Below are 5,226 nucleotides of genomic sequence, written 5' to 3'. Positions count from 1 at the left end.
TTGAAAACTATGAAATGAATTGACTCTAATCCCTAGAATAAAATTCATGGATTTCTCAAGAAGGGGAGGGCGTATTTATACTGGGAGCCTCTACATGCACCTAGTCTACTTAAGTTAATGTCAAAAGCCATACCTTCCATGCAATCCATGTAAAACCAAACTCAACCTTATAATTACATGCATGCAAATTATCTAAAGCGAATTATAGAAAATGAGTTAATATCAAGCCATACCTACCATGCAATCCATATATATATCATGCAATCCATATAAACCATAGAAATTGGAGGCTAAACTCAACCTTAAAATTACAAGCGTGCACTTTATATAAAAATTTAATGAACTAATAAAAAATACAAAGACACTTGTTTCGAAGACACACAAAGAATCTATTTTCCACCTCTTCTGGGCATGTCCCCACACTCAAACTCTATGGAACAGAGTTAAACGGTGGCTCAGGGCAGTGGGCACACAAAACCAATTTACATGGAAGCAAGCTCTCTTAAGGGAAATTAGAAACTTGAACCACGGCCAAATCCAAGGATCAATCCAGGTCTACACCCGCAATAACGAGAGAGAGAGAGAGAGTGTGTGTGTGTGTGTGTGAGAGAGAGAGAGAGAGAGAGGGGGCACGTGCAGACGCATGTGTGTGTGTGTGTGAGAGAGAGAGAGAGAGAGAGAGAGGTGGGTGTGTGTGTGCGTGAGAGAGAGAGAGAGAGAGAGAGAGAGAGAGAGAGAGAGAGAGATTTTATTAATGTCTTCCAAAAAAGACCGAACTCGGCCTATGAGACATATCAGTGTACCTATGTGGGGTATCCTCTGTCATCCCAACAAAATAAAAAAGTATTGAACTAAAAAGTTGAATCTGGGTGTGCAATAAGTACAATGAGTGGGGGAGGGGATGGAGCTCTACTACTAGGAGAATGCAAAGCTATATGCATGGAGTATACAATCATGATATGCAACCTAGTTAGCTCCATCCTGTACCATACTGGGGGTATAAAATGGTATACATCACATCAATGAAATCACATCAATGAAGGGGGTGTCCACAGCTCCCTGAAGAACATGCCTGGGTCTGCTTTGAAGCGAGCCAGTCGCTCCGCACCCTCTCTATGAAACTGAGCTCTGATCTCTGTCATCTCTCTTTGGTATAGGAGTGGTGTCCGAAAGCCAGGTGTCCTCTATCTCCTGTGGGCTCTGAGTGTCTCTGCTCTCTGGAGAGTAATTCCCTGCTGTCTAGGGACTAGGAGTGGGCTGGATCTCTGAAAAAATGTAGTAATCTGTCTGTCGTCCCCCTCTGGAGCTGTCTGAGCCTGTAATGATGTCTCTCTCTGACGCTGTATGTCTAGAATAAATCTCCCCAGCATGCGCTGGTCTGCTGCCTCGAAGATTTGGCGTAGGGAATGTGGCTCTCTGAATAAAATGGGATATCTCTCTCTAATGGCTGTATATGCTCTGCATCTGCATACATAATGCTCCTCACTCTCCACCTCCTCTTTGCACAATTTGCATACCCCTCTTCTCTCGGGGGATCCGTGCTACTCTGCCAGTCTTGATCTCCAATCGAGGATGTGATGAGACTCTAAGCTGACCAATAGCTACTTGAGAGCCGTGTGGTAAAAAGCCCTCCATGTATCTAGGCCTCTATAAATCCATCATCAGTGATACTCATGAAGTGATCTCTGTAGTATAGCATCTTCGGTGGAAGAGGCTGTGTAGGCGATATCCATGTCTCTTGTGTATAGAGCTACCATAGGTCCTGTCTCAATACTATGTTCCTCTCACTATGAGAGAGATGGATATGTGGTGCAGCCCTGTCATATTGGAATGGTGGTAGATGATCCATGTCTAGGCCATGCTGTGAGAACCAATGTGTGACCTGTGCATACCATGATCCTCTGTCTCTTGCCTCAACCAGCTGTCTAGATGCCTCAAAAGCTCTATATGACAATCTGTCCTGTGGCATTTCTCTGAATCTGTCTAGCAGGCATATAGTCTGGAATATGGCCTCTACTATCATAGGAGGCGTAGCAAACTCTGCTCGGATAATGTCATGAGGTACTGACAATTTGCTGCGTATCATGCATGCTATCATGAGGGCATGTGGTCTTTCTATCTGTGTCCACCAATGGGTAGCAAGGCCTGGCGCCCATACCGCTGCTCCATACATCAGTGCTGCCGGTGTGACTAATGTGTCAAATAGCCACGGTGGCCCTTAGCCACCCCTTCGTCTGGAGCTCCTGAAAATGCGCCTAGTGGCACTGTCTCTCTAGCATAGCCAATGCTGCATATCCCCGTGTCAATCTAGCTCTGGCTGCTAAACCCATGGTGAAGCACGTGGCTATTGCAGAGAAGGTAACCCCTAGGTACACGTATGATGTTACCACCTCCACTTGGCGTCCTGCGAGAGAGAATGTCAACTGACTCCTGCCCTGTCTCGATGTATGAAAGACCATAACCTTGGTTTTTCCAAGGTTCACAATAAGACCTCTCTGTGTGCAGAAATCATCGAGTGCATGTAGATGTTGTTGTAGACCTCTTGGAGACTCAGGCACTAATACAATATCATCAGCATAAAGCATAATATGTACTGAGGTACCTGCTAGATCAAATCCATCTCCGCTTCCCCGTGTAATGAAGTCAGCCACCTCATCAATGTATAACCCAAATAGCGTGGGAGAAAGTGGGCATCCTTGCTTCACAGCAATGGTGCTAGCAATGGTCTCGGACATACCTCCTGGGCATGTGACTCGCCCAAAAACCTGCTCATATAATGCATAGATGCCCCATGTCATATCTGCTGGTATGCCAAGAGACTGCAGGTGCTGAAAGAGCCTCTCTCGTGGTACTGTGTCAAATGCCTTGCGAAAATCCACAAAGCAACAATAGAGCTTTCTCTTCCTCACTCTGGCCTTATCAATCATACATCTCAAAGTGAATACATGGTCAGTGGGGTAGAGAAAGCTCTCCTGAAGCCTGCCTACCTACCCTGATGAGCATAAACCTGCTCGCTCAGCATATAAGCTAAGCTCTTGCTCCAACACTGCACCATAGAGTTTGGCCAACACGTGGCCAACCATAACCGTCCTGTAGTTGCTCGGATCGAGCATATCCCTTGTTTTGTGGATCAGCACAATGGTGTGCATCGTCCACTCCGCAAGCAAACCCTCTGCTAGTGCCCTGTTAAACAGGTGTGCAAGAAAAGGAGGCAAAGAATCTACTGCATATATGAGATGCTCACCCTGCAGGCCCATATGGTCGGCGGCCCATCCATGCTGTAGGCGGCGGATAGCTTCCTTTACCATCAAGTGGGTAAAGAAGCTAGCTATGGTAGGTCGAGGCTCGTGTGGCTAAGGTATAGGTGGCTGCTGTGGGGCGTGGCATATGTGTGCCATGTCTGTGGGTCTGCAATGGGTGTGGATGTCCCGGGGCTCTCTGAAGTGCCGCCATGAGATAGGGCTATCTCTACTCATGAAGAAATGGAAGATCTCTAGCTCCTGTATCTCTGCGAAAGCCCGCCTTTTGCGGCGAGTAAGTCTCCTCATCTCTCTCCTCGACTCCTACTTTGTGATGGCTCCCAAGGCTCTCTGTATGCGGAGCCGTGAGTAAAGGACTCTGCACTCGTCATCATACCATCTGTTCTAGGGCATAGTCCTAGATCTCGCAGGCTCTCCTGAGTGGACACGATGTGGGAAGCTCTGTAATGCAGCCGTGTAGGAGTGATGCCAGCTGGGCTGTAATGGTATCCATAGGTGCCAGGGGATCCATGAGTAGGAGCCCATCCTCTACTCTGCCAGTGTATATGTCTGCCATGTCATGTGTGAAGTAGATGGTAGTGTGGCATCGGTATGTGGGGGGCTGGTGATACTGGTGATCCGGCTAGTGAAAGGCGAGACTCCTGTCTCCTCCTCCTGTGGCATGTCCTCTATAATGACATAGGAGGATCCTGACGGAGGAAAGTAGCATAGGGCTATGTATATAACCTTGTCCTGTGAGTCTTTCCCGGCTCTCCATGCTTTGGTGAAGGGGAGAGGGTCCTCTTCCCTATAGCCTAGCTTCATGCATAGAAGTTGTCCATCTTTCTCGAGAGTGGAGTTGGGTGTCTCGGCTATACCTGTGACTCGAATGTTGAGGTGGCGGGCATGCCTCATCTTCTCCTCCTCAATGGTGGTATGAATGATTTGATGTTCTTCCCTTTGAGTCTCCTCCCTCACTTCTTTACGGATGTTCTTCTTCACCACCTCAACCCATCCTGAATGCTTGGCTTCGAGTTTTCCCTCCATGTCCTTTGTGATCTCCTTGGAGATCTCTTCTTTGATGGCCGTGAGAGTGTTGTCATTGATCTCCCCTTCTTCCTTCTCGGTGTTCTTGACGGCTACCAGTTCCACTTTCAATGCACTCACCTCCTCCTTGAGTGCTATGTTCTCTTGTTCAAGGTCTGTGACCCGTGCTTCGAGGGCCATGATGTGCCGGTGTAGTTTGTTCTTCACCTCATTGACATTGGAATCGGATGTCTTCTTGTTCTACTTGATTAGTGCTTTCATTGCCGTCTCAAGGACCTCGAGTTTCTCTTGGAGACTCCGTGCCATTCCTCGAGATTACTCTCTGCATCCCTTCGCACAAGCAAGGAGGGGAGAGTTCTTACTCCTGTATACCTTGAAGGCTGGGAGAGGAATCTTACATTCTACCCCACTTAAAAAGTGCGAGATGTCCTCGTCTCGCAAGTAGAGGACAACTCTTTTGCTTAAGATCCAATTTATTCTGAGGTTCCTTATATTCTGGTCAATCCAACAGAATATGGGAATAAATATTCCTTATATAGAACTCATCATTAAATAACAATTCATTCAGATCATATCATTCATATCTTTAACACGATAATGGTCCATTAGATCGAAAAATTTCCTTCTGAACATTCCTCCCCACGGGAATTTTAGTTAAGCAAGTTCTCAATTTGTCATCCCTTAACTTGATCTACCGTCTCAAGTATTAACAGTAGCAATTTGACAGCACAATCCACTAATCTCATAGTGATTTGCTGAAATCATTATCATCATTTATCATTACAGGGACTCGTCCCAATCATCCACATTGTGGTTTCGCTCAGCTTATTACATTTCAACCCATTTTCAGGGATCATCATTTTTCAATCAGAATCCAAATCAATTCATCAGTTCCCAAACAGAATTAAAATCATATCAACCATATTCGAATTCATCAACT

The sequence above is a fragment of the Cibotium barometz genome, chromosome 30, assembly GCF_041138505.1.
Source record: "Cibotium barometz isolate CiBa-2024 chromosome 30, ASM4113850v1, whole genome shotgun sequence".
Classification (NCBI taxonomy): domain Eukaryota; kingdom Viridiplantae; phylum Streptophyta; class Polypodiopsida; order Cyatheales; family Cibotiaceae; genus Cibotium; species Cibotium barometz.
Note: the sequence above shows the minus strand (reverse complement) of the source record.